Source organism: Myotis daubentonii, chromosome 2 (assembly GCF_963259705.1).
Source record: "Myotis daubentonii chromosome 2, mMyoDau2.1, whole genome shotgun sequence".
In the NCBI taxonomy this organism is placed as follows: Eukaryota; Metazoa; Chordata; class Mammalia; order Chiroptera; family Vespertilionidae; genus Myotis; species Myotis daubentonii.
Window position 1 is genome coordinate 110,763,744 of NC_081841.1, and position 17,234 is coordinate 110,780,977.

Below are 17,234 nucleotides of genomic sequence, written 5' to 3' on the forward strand. Positions count from 1 at the left end.
CATTTTGCTGAGAGTTTTTATCAAGAAAGGGTGTTGGATTTTGTCAAATGCTTTTTCTGTATCAGTTGATATGATTATGTGATTTTTGTCTATCAATTTTTTATGTGATGTATCACATTTAATTATTTGCAGATATTGTATCATCCTTGCATCCCTGGAATGAATCCCACTTGGTCATAGTGTATGATCTTTCTAATGTAATGTTGAATCTGATTTGCTAGAATTTTGTTGAGGATTTTAGTATCTATGTTCATCAAGGATATTGGCCTGTAGTTATCTTTTTTTGTAGTGTATTTATCTGGTTTTTGATTAGGGTAATGCTGGCTTCATAGTAAGAGCTTGGTAGTGTGCCTTCCTCTTGGATTTTTTGAATAGTCTGAGGAGGATAGGTTTTAGTTCTTTGAAAGCTTGGTAGAACTCTCACATAAAGCTGTCCAGAGCAGGGCTTTTGTTTGCTGGAGGATTTTTGATCACTACTTCAATTTCTTTGGTAGTTATTGGCCTATTCATGTTTTTTTATTCTTCCTGATTGAGTTTTGGGAGCTTGTCTTTTTATAAGAATATGTCCATTTCATCTAGGTTGTCCATTTTGTTGGAATAGATTTTTTCAGAGTATTTTTTCATAATCATTTGTATTTCTGTGGGATGCATTTTTATTTCACCTCTTTCATTTCTGATTTTGTTTATATGGGTCCTCTCTCTTTGCTTCTTGGTGAGGCTGGCTAGAATTTCATCAATCTTGTTTATCTTTTCAAAGAACCAGCTTTTGGTTTTGTTGATTTTTTTTTCCTTTTTTCTCTATGTCCTTTATTTCCACTCTGATCTTTATTAATTTCCTTCCTTCTGCTTACTCTGGCTTTTCTTGTTGCTCTCTTTCTAACTCTTTGAGTTGTAGTGTTAGATAATTTGTTACCATTTTTTCTTATTTTTTGAAGTAGGCCTGCAGAGCTATGAACTTCCCTCTCAAGACTGCTTTCACTGTGTCCCATAGATTTTTGATTGTGGTGTTTTCATTGTCATTTGTTGCCATGATGCTTTTTATTTATTCTTTCATCTCTTTGGAAACCCACTCATAGTTTAATAGCATGCTAGTTAGCATCCAGTTGTTTGTTTTTTCCCATTGTTTTTATTGTAGTTGATTTCTAATTTTATGCCATTGTGATCTTAGAAGATGCTTGATATGATTTCTATCTTCTTGAATTTGAAGAGACTTTGCCTGTGTCCCAACATGTGGTCTATCTTTGAGAATGACCCATGTGTACTTGAGAAGAATGTATATTCTGTGGCTTTGGGGTAAAATTTTCTGAAGATGTCAATTAATTCCACCTGATCTAGTTAGTCATTTAGAATTGACATTTCTTTGCTGATTTTTTGTTTAGAACATTTTTCCAGTGGTGTCAATGGGTTATTAAAGTCCCATACAATGATTGTATTGCTGTTGATCACGCCCTTGATATCTTCCTGAAGTTCTTTTTTAAATGTATTTGGGTTCTCATGAATTGGGTGCATATATGTTTACCAGAGTTATATCCTCTTGTTGAATTGCCCCAGTTAGTGTTATGAAGTGGTCCTCCTTATCTCTTGTTATGGCCTTCACTTTTGGATCTAATTTGTCAGATATAAGTATGCTACCCCAGCTTTTTTTTTCATTTCCATTCAACTGAAAAGCTTTTTACATCCCTTCACCATCAGTCTGTGTGAGTCCTTTGTTCTGAGGTGGTCTCCTGTACACAGCAGATATATGGGTCATCTTTTCTTATCAATTCAGCTACCCTATGTCTTTTAATTGGGGCATTTAATGCATTTACATTTAAAGTTTTTATTGATAGGTACTTGTTTGTTGCCATTTTTATTCTTTATGCCTGTGTTCCTTCTTCCTTTTCTTTTTCTTCTTTTTACAGCAGAACTTTTAGTATTTCTTGCTTTGACGTTTTGGTGGTAATAAACTCCCTTAACCCATTTTTTTTGTCTGTGAAGGTCCTTATTTCATACTCAACTTTGATTGATAGCCTTCCTGGGTACAGTATTCTTGGATACAGACCCTTGCTTTGCATGACTTTGTATATTTCATTCCATTCCCTTCTGGCCTGATGTGTTTCTGTTGAGAAAACAGTTGATAGTCTGATGGGAGATCCCTTGTAGGTCTCTCTTGGGCAGCCTTTAAGATTCCTTGCCATTGGTGTTTGCCAATTTAATTATAATGTGTCTTTTTGGGTTCATCTTGTTTGGGACTCTGTGAGCTTCTTGGATTTGTGTGAGTTTTTTCTTCTTCCCAATATCAGGGAAGTTTTCTGTCATTATTTCTTCAAACATGTTTTTTATTCCTTGCTTAGCTTTGTCTCCTTCTAGCACCTCTGTTATGCAGATGTTTTTTCATTTAGTGTTATCCCAAGGTTCCCTTAGGCTCCCCTTCTGTGTTTTTTTTTCTAGTTGCTGCTCTGCTTGGCTATTTTTTCCTACCTTGTCTTCTAGCTCACCGATGTGGTCCTCTGCTTCTCTTAGTCTACTGTTGATGCTTTCTATTGTGTTTTTTATTGTAGTGATATCATTTTTTCATTTCTTCTTGGTTCTTCTTCGTTTACTCTTGGTTCTTACACATATTGTTGAATTTGTCTTCCATTCTTTTCATTGTCCTTATGGTCATTGCTCTGAATTCTTTCTCTGACATATTCCTTGCCTCCATTTAGTTTACTTCCTTTTCCGGTGATTTCTCCTTTTCTTTCATATGTGGGATGTTTCTTTGTCTCCCCATGTTTGCTCCTCTCAGGGTGTCTGTTTATGTAGCTCTCTCTCTCCTGCATTGACTTAAAGGCACAAAATACAACACAACAAGGCACAATGCACAGGGCACCAAACATAAATGTATTCACAATACTAATAACCTCAAATAAAGGTGACCACCAGAGAAAAGCAAATTAAGTGAGAGAAAAGAATGCAAAAGTGATATTGAGAAAAGGAAAAGATGTAAGAGAGAAAATAAAGTGAAGAAAAAAGACAGGGAAAAATATATGTATATGTGGAGAAAAATGCCAAAAAAACCAACAACTGCCAAAAACCAACAAAAAAATGCAAACAACAGGCACCCAGAGATGAATGCAAACTACAAACAACAACTAATCCAAAAAATGCAAACAACAAACACCCAAACAACAAACACCCAGATGAATCTGAGGAGGCAAAGCTCTCTCTGGGTGATCTCTGACCTTTCCATTCATGTATTGCCTCACCAGCTGTGTTTAATTTGCCAATTCCAGGTGGATGTTATTCGATTCAGCTGTTTCTTCTATCTGCTCTGTGAGAAGGCACAGGACCCGTCTGCATATTTGGTATTTGGCACCACTTTGTCTCCCCCTGGACAAACTTTGTAAGCGCCCACGGCCAGGGAGGCTGGAGTCTTGGTGTTCATGGGTTTGCTGCTGAGGCAGCTGGTCCCTGGGCATTGTGGCTGTAGGGTCCTGGAAGTTATCCAAGGTCTCCCTGGTTGAAGTTAAGGCTTGGATTCTGATCACAGCTGCTCTTCCCTTCAAGATGGTGTGGTCTCTGTAGTAGAGCTGGCCACTTTAGGAGAGATTTCAGTAGTAGTAGAGGCTTCCTGGCCAGGGTAGCCTGGTCTGCCAGCCCCCAACAGTCCTGTAGAATATAGCTGTTCATCACTCACAAATACAGACACTCTCCACACATCCATGCACTCTCCTTTTGCTCTCTCACTCACATACTATCTTGCCGCCTGTTGTCCCATTGGCCATCATCTTGGACCCTCCTATTTTTTTTTTTTATTTTAAAGCAGCAACTAGGACATCAAAGGGGGAGCTTTCAGGTAAAGTCGTAGTAGAGAGGGTCAGTTGGAATTTGTTGACAGATTGAGAAGATGAGATATTTGTGAGAAATGATCTCATGTAGTCACATCAGCTCAAACCTGTTGGCCCCTTGGGAACTTTGATAAATAAGCTTTTGGATCCTAGAGTTTGAGTAACATGGTGATTAACTCCTATGAGAGGAATAAACTTAAATAGATCAGGGAAGACGTTGTTAAAATAATCATGCTTGAAAGAATCAGAGGTCAACCTGGTTCTGAAGAGGCAGCTCTCCTCACTGAACTAGTATTTTTCTTTTGTTTTGTTTTGTTAATCCTCAACCAAGGACATTTTTTTTTGCATTGATTTTTAGAGAGAATGGAGAATGGAAGGGAGGGCAGAGAGAGAGAGAGAGAGAGAGAGAGAGAGAGAGAGAGAGAGAAAAGAGATATACATTGATTGGTTGCCTCCCACACTCACCTCAACTGGTTGCAGATTGAACCTGCAACCCAGGTATATGCTCTTAACTGGGAATAAAACAGGAGAACCTTCAGTGTGTGGGCCAGTGCTCTAACTGCTGAGCAATTCCAGCCAGGGTTGAACCAGTATCTTTGCTGGGGTCCTTCTCTGGGGTGAGCTCAGCTAGCTGGGCCACAGTGTTAGGAAGAATAGATAGCTGCTAGGCATGGAAAGGAGGAAAGGGGGCGTAAAGAAGTCAGCTGCCTTAGGACTTGGCAAACAAGATGACCAGATGTAGGTACAAACATTCCAAGATAAACCACAACAAAGTAAAATGGGACTTTGAAAGCTAACCTAGTCTGCTATCCAAGATATCTGGCATGGGAGTTTTGAAACCTATAGGGGGAAGAGTATTAAACCCCTTGAGCCCCCACTGGGAGAGGTGTTCAGTCTAGCTGAGTTGCCCACTTGTGCTTTATGCCAAGAGTATTCTTAATAAATTTGCTTGCTTTGCTTCTTTAATACATTTTCTTGCTTTGCCTCAATGCTACTTTCTGTCATTCACCTGAATGCCTTTTGAGAGATTGACATGAGCTGAGGAGGGAGAGCTTCCCCCCTCCCCCACCACTGCCCTGACTGAAGGGGTTCTCTGGTAACAATTGCGCATGGCTATGTTGTTCCCTAGGGTGACTTTTGCTGTCTGTGCCTGAGTGCATCCTCGAAAAAGACAGCAGTGACCCCTGTCCTGGGCTGCATGTGAATACAGATACTCATTTACAGGATTGTCAGGTTGTCACATTTGATGAATTCTAGATTTGAATAGGAAAAACAGTAACAAAACACCCACATCAAACCAACATGCAACAGCCAGAGCTGAGAAAGAAAGTAGGCCACATGACTGGATCTGTCTTTTTCTCCCTCAGCAAAAAAAAGCAGAAGTCACATGAATTCAAACTTGTAAAAAGGCTGTGTCCTCCACAATGCCTGCCCTATTGAAAGCCTTGCTGTCCTTGCTGAATTACTCAGTCTACAAAGTCAGAGATAGGTGACCAAGGTCATCCTGAAGTAGTGCAGGGACATCTGGTATTAAGTTTATCAGAAGTCCTGCAGTCCTGCAGCTGCCTAGCAGTTGCTGGGTAGGATCTGTCCCCAGGATTCTTATGTAGCCTCAAGAAAAACTGAAGGAACATAAGTAGAGAGCCACAGTATTGGAAAAGGCTGTTCATCTGTTAGTCTTGTTTTCTGAAGCTCATACACTTCTTCATTTTTTTAAATGCTGTAAATATTTCTTTGATATTGGCCTTCCATTGCCTAATTAAAATAAGTACATCGTGTAAGTGACTGTAACATATAACGAAGTCTGTCCTCTGGGCAAGTTGGATTTCCAGACTTTGTCAGATGTTTCCCATGGAGGGTGAGTCACCCCCAGGATTACTCTTTCATATACCCCAGAGGGTAACATTTGTATGTAAAAGAGGGAACATACAAAAATGGGTAGACTTTTCCACAAAAATACATATCAGGTCTGAGCACTTTGGCACAAACAACTCTTGTGTTTGAAAGAGCAAGAACAAGGAAGAAAATTCTTGGGGACAAAGGCTGAAGAAGCTGACATATTTTTCAGAATGTGGCAAAAGTCTGAAGCAAAATATTAAAGCAGCTCTTTGTTATGTTAAGACAAATAAATGTGCCCTTTACCTTTCAAGAAAGGAGATTAGAAAAAATGCAGGCAAGAAATTGTAACCCTCATCTTCCATATGATCCTGAGTACATGACCTAAATCTGGTATATTTTATTTTCTCAATGTCTAAATATAAATAACTTTATGAATTCTCTGTCTACCCTAGCAGCCTCGGGACAATTAAGAAATTCAGATCACGATACAGAAAGATGGCTTTCAACGGGAAGGCAGATTGCAAGACAGTGTGAGAGTGAGAGAACGAAATGAGAGTGCGCGGACGCACCGAGAGTGTAAATTTGTGGGTGAGCGATAGCTACACTCCAGGGGACTGTTGGAGACTGTCGGATCAGGGCCCCTTAACCGGGCAGCCTCCACTGCTGCTGAAATCTCTCCTGGAGCGGCTGGCTCAGCTGCGGAGACAGCGCCATCTTGAGTGGGTGTTATCAGAAGCGTATACATCCAGAGTCACTGCAACCATGGCACCCAGGGACCAGCTAAGAACCCAGGAACACCGGATCTCAAACAGGACATGGACTCAGATGAGCCCTGCTCCTCCTTACAGAAAGGCCAGATTTTGCCTAGATAAAGGTGTGGTTTGTAATTCAGGTTGGAGAGGGGAACGAGAGAGTTGGAAGTCTGTGCCCCACAAAGTTCACAGCCGATGGGGCCAGCGTGATCCTCGAGTGTGGAAGGGGACCCGCAGGGCTGCTGGCAGAAGGGAACTCTAAAAAAAATCAGCCCATAGCTGGACTGGGTGCAAAAAGGCAGCCTCGGATTTTGCCAGTGTGCCAGCTGCTTAGTGCCAGGGGAGAGAGGACGTGAGGAAGAGACGTTGGAAGAATTGTGCACAGAGCTGGATGGTGGATGTTGGGAGCTCCTGCACTTACTCTGGCTCCTTTTTTTTTTTTATTTTTAAATCTGTGCTTTTGATTGTTAAACAAAATACATAGGATTGCCTAATTGGGGTCACTCACAGAGACTGCAGGGGAAAGTTGTTTTTGTGAAACCTGTGAATCAGAGCGGGGAGTAACAATCAAGGAACCAGCTCTGGGGTAGCCAATTCTCCCAAACCAGTATTAAGTGAGATACGGAAAACAAAACCTAAATACTGGCTAGAGAGGAATTATAGACCTGGAGGTCAATCCAGAAACACTGCCACCCAGGGGCTGAACCACAAACTGACTCTTCTGTAAAGACAAATAAAAGCAGTCTGGGAAACAAAGAAATACTGCCTGCTTTAAAATCAGGACTGTGGTTTCAACATGAAGGAGCAGTGTATCGCAGGGAACTTCAGTAGTCTCCTGAATACCTGACAGGACAAAGTCGTGCCAAACAGAAGAGTAGAGGAAATGAATGACCTTCACTATTGCACATTTTTATTTTTTTTCACCTTTTACTTAAGAAACTAATTTCTTTTTTCCTCACTTGATTTTACCTTTTTAATTATTACATTTTTATTTTTAATCAGGATTATTACTACTACTATTTTATCTTTTTTAAGTGTCATTTTATTTTCTCTTTATTTTATTTTGGGATTAATGTTCTACATTCTATTTTCATCTTTCCTTTAGCATCATTTTACTCTATCTCAACTTTACCTTTATGCCAACAGCCTCTTCCTCACTTTTCCCCTTTTGTTGTCCTGTTTCTCTTACCATATTCCTGCTTTATATTCTCCCTATTCCTTCTTTTTACCCCCTGTTAAAATTTTACTCTGCTTATATATCTAATTTCAAATCTCCTGCTCTAAGTCCATACACACCTCTCTCTTCTCTTTCTTCACTATCCAAATTTTTTTCCCTCTGTTGTTTTCTTGTTGTTTGCTTAATTGTTGATTATATTGAGTTTTTTAATGCTTGTTTGTGAGTTTGTTTCGCTTTTTCTTTTTGTTTCATTGTTTTTGGTTTTTTTTGGTTATTTTTTGCTTCTGTTTTCCGTCGCCACACTTGATATTAGTTGTTGTTTGTAGTTTGCATTGATCTCTAGGTATCTGTTGCTGGAATTTGTTGGGATTAGTGGTTGTTCTATTGGAGTTTTCTCCGCATATAAATAGTTTCTTCCCCTCTTCTATTTCATTCTCTTTCTTTTATCTCTTACTTTTTTTTTCTTTTTCCAAACTTCATTTTGCACTCCTTTTCTCCCCCTGTTTTCTTTTTCTCTTCTTTCTTTACTTCTTTTTTTCTTTCTTTCATTTCTTTTTTTTATCATTAATTTCTTTATTGGTTAAGGTATTAAAAATGTGTCCTCATCCACCCATTAACCCCAACTCCCCGCCCCCCCCCCCCCCCCGCACACACACACTCATGCTCTCATCCCCCTGTTGTCCATGTCCATTGGTTTGGCTTATATGCATGCATACAAGTCTTTTAATTGATCTCTTCCCCTTACCCCCACCCTCCCCTACTTTCCCTCTGGGGATTGATAGTCTGATTGCTGTTTCTCTGTCTTTGGATCTGTCCCTGTTCATCAGTCTATGTTGTTCTCTTTATTCCACAAATGAGTGAGATCATGTGGTATTTATCTTTCTCTGACTGGCTTATTTCACTTAGCTTAATGCTCTCCAGTTCCATGCATGCTGTTACAAATGGCAAGAGTTCCTTCTTTTTTTACCATAGCATAGTATTCCATTGTGTAGATGTACCACAGTTTTTTAATCCATTCATCTGTTGATGGGTACTTACGCTGTTTACAAATCTTGGCTATGATGAATTGAGCTTCTATGAACATAGGGGTGCATATATCCTTTCTGATTGGTGTTTCTGGCTTTTTGGGGTATATTCCTAGAAGTGGGATCACTAGGTCGAATGGAAGTTCTATTTTTAGTTTTTAGAGGAAACTCCATACTGTTCTCCACAGTGGCTGCACCAGTTCGCATTTCCACCAGCAGTGCAGAAGGGTTCCTTTTTCTCCACATCCTCTCCAACACTTGTTGTTTGTTGATTTGTTGATGATAGCCATTCTGACAGGTGTGAGATGATACCTCATTGTCGTTTTGATTTGTATCACTCGTATAATTAGTGACTTTGAGCATGTTTTCATATGTCTTTTGGCCTTCTGTATGTCCTCTTTTGAAAAGTGTCTATCTAGGTCCATTGCCCATTTTTTGATTGGATTGTTTATCTTCCTATTGTTAAGTTGCATGAGTTCCCTGTAAATGATGCAGATTGAACCCTTATCAGTGATATCATTGGCAAATATGTTCTCCCATGCAGTGGGCCTTCTTGTTGTTTTGTTGATAGTTTTCTTTGCTGTGCAAAAGCTTTTTATTTTGATGTAGTCCCATTTGTTTATTTTCTCTTTAGTTTCCATTGCCCTAGGAGCATTATCAGAGAAGAAATTCCTGATATGTTTCAGCATATGTTTGCGATTTCGCTGCCTGTTGATTCCTCTAGTATTTTTATGGTTTCCTGTCTTATGTTTAAGTCTTTTATCCATTTTGAGATTAATATTGTGTATGGTGTGAGTTGGTGGTCTAGTTTCATTTTTTTCATGTATCTGTCCAATTTTCCCAACACCATTTATTGAAGACACTGTCTTGACTCCATTGTATGCTCTTGCCTCCATTGTCAAATATTAATTGAGCATAGTGGTTTGGGTCAATTTCTGGGTTTTCGATTCTATTTCATTGATCTATATGTCTGTTCTTGTGCCAGTACCAGACAGTTTTGAGAACAGTGGCTTTGTAATACAGCTTGATATCTGGTATTGAGATCCCACCTACTTTGTTCTTCTTTCTCAGTATCACTGCAGCTATTCGGGGTCTTCCTTTATTCCAGATGAATTTTTGGAGAGTTTGTTCTAGGTCCGTGAAATATGCCATTGGTATTTTAATGGGGAGTGCATTGAATCTATAGATTGCTTTGGGTAGTATGGACATTGTAATGATGTTGATTCTACCAATCCATGAACACGATATGTTCTTCCATCTATTTATGTCTTCCTCTATTTCTTTTTTCAGTGTACTGTAGTTTTTCGCATATAAATCTTTTACCTCCTTAGTTAAGTTTATTCCTAAGTATCTTAATTTTTTTGGTGTGATGGTAAATGGGATTGCTCTTTTAGTCTCACTTTCTGTAAGTTCACTATTGGTGTAAAGAAATGCTATAGATTTCTTGGCATTAATTTTGTATCGTGCTACATTGCTGAATTCATTTATTAAGTCTAATAATTTTTTGATGGAGTCTTTAGGGTTCTCCATGTACAGTATCATGTCATCTGCAAATTAGGGCAGTTTAACTTCTTCTTTTCCAAATTGGATGCTTTTTATTTCTTCTTCTTGTATGATTGCAATGGCTAGTACTTCCAGTACTATGTTGAACAGGAGTGGTGAGAGGGGGCATCCCTGTCTTGTTCCTGTTATTAGAGGAAATGATTTTACTTTTTGCCCATTGATTATGATGTTGGCTGTGGGTTTGTCATATATGGCTTTTATTATGTTGAGGTATGATCCTTCTATTCCTACCTTGCTGAGAGTTTTGATCAAGAAAGGGTGTTGGATTTTTTCAAATGCTTTTTCTGCATCAATTGATATGATTATGTGTTTCTTATCTCTCAATTTGTTAATGTGATGTATTATGTTTATTGATTTGCGAATATTGTACCATCCTTGGATCCCTGGGATAAATCCTACTTGTTCATGGTGTATGATCTTTCTGATGTACTGCTGGATCCAATTTGCTAAGATTTTGTTGAGGATTTTGGCATCTATGTTCATGAGGGATATTGGCCTGTAATTCTCTTTCATTGTGTTGTCTTTATCTGGTTTTGGTATTAGGGTGATGCTGGTTTCAAAGAATGAGCTTGGAAGTGTTCCTTCCTCTTGAATTTTTTGGAATAATCTGAGGAGGATAGCTTTTATTTTTTCCTTGAATGTTTGGTAAAACTCCCTTGTGAAGTCGTCTGGCCCCAGGCTTTTGTTTGCTGGGAGCTTTTTGATTACTGCTTCAATTTCTTCCATAGTATTGGCCAATTGAGATTTTTAGATTGTTCCTGATTAAGTTTTGGAAGGTTGTATTTTTCTAGGCATATGTCCATTTCCTCCAGGTTGTCTAGTTTGTTGGAGTAGAGTTGTTCTTAGTATTTTTTAACAATCCTTTGTATTTCTGTGGGGTCTGTCGTTATTTCTCCTCTTTCATTTCTGATTCTGTTGATTTGTCTCATCTCTCTTTGTTTCTTAGTGAGCCTGGTTAGAGGTTCATCAATCTTGTTTATCCTTTCAAAGAACCAGCTCTTGGTTTTGTTGATCTTTTGTATTTTTTTTTTTTTTTTGGTCTCTATGGTTCTTGCTTTCTTTTTTTCTCTATTTCTCTCTTTCTTTTTTTCTTTCTTTCTTTCTTATCCCCTAATTATCTCTTCTCTGGTGGTTATCTTTATTTGGGGTCATTAGTATTGTGAATACATTTATGTTCAGTGCCTTGTGCGTTGTGCCATCTTGTGTTGTATTTTGTGCCTTTAAATCAACGTGGAGAAGGGAGACCATGGGGAGACAAAGAAACACCTGGCATATGAAAGAAAAACAGGCATCACCAGAAAAGGAAGAAAACTAAATAGAGGCAAGCAACCTGTCAGAGAAAGAAATCAGAGAAATGGTCATAAGGTGGATGAAAAGAATGGAAGAAAAATTCAACAATATGTGTAACAACCAAGAGGAAATGAAGAAGAACCATGAAGAAATATGAAAAATGACATCACTGCTATAAAGAACTCAATAAAAAGCGTCAACAGTAGACTAGAAGAAGCAGAGGACCGCATCAGTGAGCTAGAAGACAAGGTAGGAAAAAATACCCGAGCAGAACAGCTTCTAGAAAAAAAAAATTAAAAAGCAGGAGGAGAGCCTAAGAGAACTTTGGGACAACAAGAATTAAAACAACATCCACATAATCGGGGTGCCAGAAAGAGAGAAAACTGAGCAATGAATAGAAAACCTGTTTGAAGAAATAATGACAGAAAACTTGCCTGATATAGGGAAGGAAAAACTCACAGAAATCCAAGAAGCTCACAGAGTCCCAAACAAAATGAACCCCAAAAGACCAATGCCAAGGCACATTATAATTAAATTTGGCAAACACTAACGACAAAGTAAGAATCTTAAAAGCAGCCAGAGAGAGAGAGAAAGTTACCTACAAAGGAGCCCCCATCAGACTAGCAACTGATTTCTCAACAGAAACACATCAGGCAAGAAGGGAATGGAATGAAATATACAAAGTGATGCAAAGCAAGGGTCTGAATCCAAGAATACTGTACCCAGCAAGGCTATTAATCAAAATTGAGGGTGAAATCAGGAGCTTCACAGACAAAAAAGGAATAAGGGAGTTTATTACCACCAAACCAGCAATGCAAGAAATGCAAAACGGTCTGCTATAAAAAGAAAAAAATAGGAAACAAAGAAAGAACACAGGGGTAAAGAATAAAAATGGCAACAAACAAGTCTCTATCAATAATAACTTTAAATGTAAATGGATTAAATGCCCCAATCAAAAGACATTGGATAACTGAGTGGATAAGAAAATGTGACCCATATATCTGCTGTCTACAGGAAACCCACCTCAGAAAAACGATGCACACAGACTGATGGTGAAGGGATGAAAAAAGGTTTTTCAGGCAAATGAAAATGAAAAAAAGCTGGGGTAGCAATACTTATATCTGATAAATTAGATCTCAAAGTGAAGGAAATAAAAAGAGATAAGGAGGCCACTTCATAATACTAAAAGGAGCAATCCAAAAAGAAGAAAAAACTCTGGTAAACATATACACACCCAATATAGGAGCACCAAATACATAAAAAAAACTTCTCTGGAGGATATCAAGGGAGAGATTGACAGTAATTCAATCATAGTAGGGGACTTTAATACCCCACTATCACCATTGGACAAATCCTCTAAACAAAAAATTAGCAAAGAAACATCAATCCTAAATGACTCACTAGATCATATTGAATTAATTGACATCTTCAGAACATTTCACCCCAAAGCCACAGAATATACATTCTTCTCAAGTGCACATGAGTCATTTTCAAAGATAGACCATATATTGGGTCACAGGCAAAGTCTCTTAAAATTCAAGAAGATAGAAATCATATCAAGCATCTTCTCAGATCACAATGGCATCAAACTGGAAATCAACTACAATGAAAGCAATCCCAAAAAATCAAACACATGGAGACTAAATAGCATGCTATTACACAATGACTGGATTATCAAGGATATCAAAGAAAAAATAAAAAACATCATGGCAAAAAATGACAATGAAAACACTAAAATCCAAAACCTATGGGACACAGTGAAAGCAGTCTAGAGAGGGAAGTTCATAGCTCTACAAGCCTACTTCAAAAAACAAGAAACCATGGTAATAAATTACCTAAACCTACAACTCAAAGAGTTAGAAAGAGAGCAACAAGAAAAACTCAGTGTAAGCAGAAGGCAGGAAATAATAAAAATCAGAGCAGTGATAAACAACGTAGAGACCAAAAAAACCCCCCCAAGACAATAAAAAAGATAAACAATACCAAGAGCTGGTTCTTTGAAAGGATAAACAAGATTGATGAACCTCTAGCCAGGCTCACCAAGAAGCAAAGAGAGAGGACCCATATAAACAAAATCAGAAATGATAGAGGCGAAATAACAACAGACCCCACAGAAATACAAAGGATTGTTAAAAAATACTATGAACAACTCTACTCCAACAAACTAGACAACCTGGAGGAAATGGACATATTCCTAGAAAACCTTCCAAAACTCAATCAGGAAGAATCTAAAAAATCTAAATAGGCCAATAACTATGAAAGAAATTGAAGCAGTATTAAAAAAGCTCCCAGCAAACAAAAGCCTGGGGCCAGATGACTTCACAAGGGAGTTTTACCAAACATTCAAGGAAGAAATAATACCTAGCCTCCTCAGACTATTCCCAAAAATTCACAAGGAAGAAACACTTCCAAGCTCATTCTATGAAGCCAGCATCACCCTAATACCAAAACCAGATAAAGACAACACAATGAAAGAGAATTACAGGCCAATATCCCTCATGAACATAGATGCCAAAATCCTCAACAAAATCCTAGAATATTGGATCCAGCAGTACATCAGAAACATCATATACCATGACCAAGTAGGATTTATCCCAGGGATGCAAGGATGTACAATATCTGCAAATCAATAAATGTGATACATCACATAAACAAATTGAGAGATAAAAACCACATAATCATATCAATTGATGCAGAAAAAGCATTTGAAAAAATCCAACACCCTTTCTTGATCAAAACTCTCAGCAAGGTAGGAATAGAAGGATCATACCTCAACATAATAAAAGCCATATATGACAAACCCACAACCAACATCATAATCAATGGGCAAAAAGTAAAACCATTTCCCCTAAGAACAGGAACAAGACAGGTATGCCCACTCTCACCACTCCCGTTTGACACAGTACTGGCAGTATTAACCATTGTGATTAGTCAAGAAGAAGAAATAAAAGGCATTCAAATTGGAAAAGAAAAAATAAAACTGTCCTTATTTACAGACAGTATGATATTGTACATTAAAAACCCTAAAGGCTCCATCAAAACATTATGAGACCTAATAAATGAATTCCAATGTAGCAGGACAAAATTAACTCCAAGAAATCTATGGCATTTCTATACACCAATAGTGAACTTACAGAAAGAAAGACTAAAAAAGCAATCCCATTTACCATTGCACCAAAAAATTTTAAGATACCTAGGAATACTTAACTAAAGAGGTAAGAGACCTCTACTCAGGAAACTACAGGACGTTGAAAAAAGAGATAGAGGAAGACATAAACAGATGGAAGAACATATCGTGTTCATGGATTGGTAGAATCAACATCATTAAAATGTCCATACTAAACAAAGCAATCTATAAATTCAACGCACTTCCCATTAAAATACCAACGGCATACTTCAGAGATCTAGAACGAACTTTCCAAAAATTCATCTGGAATAAAAAAAAGACCCCGAATAGCTGCAGCAATCCTGAAAAAGAACAAAGTAGGTGGGATCTCAATACCAGATATCAAGTTGTATTACAAAGCCACTGTTCTCAAAACTGCCTGGTACTGGCACAAGAATAGGCATATAGATCAATGGAATAGAATAGAGAGCCCAGAAATCGAACCGAACCAATATGCTCAATTAATATTTGACAAAGGAGGCAAGAACATACAATGGAGTCAAGATAGTCTCTTCAATAAATGGTGTTGGGAAAATTGGACAGATATATGCAAGAAAATGAAACTAGACCACCAACTTACACCATACACAAAACTAAACTCAAAATGGATAAAGGACTTAAATGTACGACGGGAAACCATAAAAATTCTAGAAGAATCCAAAGGCAACAAAATCTCAGACATATGCCGAAGCAATTTCTTCACTGATACAGCTCCTAGGGCACTTGAAACTAAAGAAAAAATGAACAAATGGGACTACATCAAAATAAAATGCTTCTGGAACCAAGATGGCGGCATAGGTTAACGCCGGAGTTTGCTGCTTTGAACAACTACTTCAAAAGTGAAACCAAAAAACAGAAGGGACATCACCCAGAACCACAGGAACGCTGGCTGAGTGGAAGTCCTACAACTAGGAGGAAAGAGAAATGCATACGGACACTCAGAGGAGGCGCAGTGCTGAAGTCAAATTCTGAGGTGCGGAGTGCGCGGAGCGGGCTTGTGGTGGAGGGCGCGGTTGTTGTTTTCAATCGGGAGGGAGTCGCAGACTCTGAGCTCCTGATCCGGGCGAGTCTCTAGGGACCCAGACTCAAACGGGAGAAGCGGGACTGTCTGGCTTCGGTCAGAGCGAGGGCAGCTTTCTCTCCGAGCTTTGCAGCGGGTGCTGGGACTCAGAGAGGCAGAGCTCCTTGGGACAGGACTGAGAGCCGCCATAACTGCTCTCTCCGGCCCACCCTGTTGATCCTGTGCGACCCGCCCCGCCCAAGCCCTGCACAGAGGCATTTGCCAGATAGCCTCAGGCAAAGGCTAGATTAGCACCTCCCTAGAGGACAGAAGTTCTCTCACTGCTGACACAGCTGATTCTCATAGCCACTTGGCCTGGAGGTCAAACCCTCCCTGGAATTAGCTACAACAATCAAGATTTATCTATAAGACTGCGAACAAAGACCACTAGGGGGTGCACCAAGGAAGCATAACAAAATGCAGAGACAAAGAAACAGGACAAAACTGTCAATGGAAGAAATAGAGTTCAGAACCACACTTTTAAGGTCTCTCAAGAACTGTTTAGAAGCTGCCGATAAACTTAATGAGATCTACACGAAAACTAATAAGACCCTCGATCTTATATTGGGGAACCAACTAGAAAGTAAGCACACACGGACTGAAATAACGAATATTATACAGACGCCCGACAGCAGACCAGAGGAGCGCAAGAATCAAGTCAATGATTTGAAATGCGAGGAAGCAAAAAACATCCAACCGGAAAAGCAAAATGAAAAAAGAATCCAAAAATGCAAGGATAGTGTAAGGAGCCTCTGGGACAGCTTCAAGCATACCAACATCAGAATTATAGGGGTGCCAGAAGATGAGAGAGAGCAAGATATTGAAAACCTATTTGAAGAAATAATGACAGAAAACTTCCCCCATCTGGTGAAAGAAATGGACCTACAGGTCCAAGAAGCGCGGAGAACCCCAAACAAAAGGAATCCAAAGAGGACCACACCAAGACACATCATAATTAAAATGCCAAGAGCAAAAGATAAAGAGAGAATCTTAAAAACAGCAAGAGAAAGAAACTCAGTTACCTACAAGGGCATACCCATACGACTGTCAGCTGATTTCTCAACAGAAACTTTGCAGGCCAGAAGGGAGTGGCAAGAAATATTCAAAGTGATGAATGCCAAGAACCTACACCCAAGATTACTTTATCCAGCAAAGCTATCATTCAGAATTGAAGGTCAGATAAAGAGCTTCACAGATAAGGAAAAGCTAAAGGAGTTCATCACCACCAAACCAGGATTATATGAAATGCTGAAAGGTATCCTTTAAGAAGAGGAACAGGAAGAAAAAGGTAAAGATACAAATTATGAACAACAAATATGCATCTATCAACAAGTGAATCTAAGAATCAAGTGAATAAATAATCTGATGAACAGAATGAACTGTTGATTATAATAGAATCAGGGACATAGAAAGGGAATGGACTGACTATTCTTGGGGGGGAAAGGGGTGTGGGAGATGTGGGAAGAGACTGGACAAAAATCGTGCACCTATGGATGAGGACAGTGGGTGGGGAGTGAGGGCGGAGGGTGGGGCGGGAACTGGGAGGAGGGGAG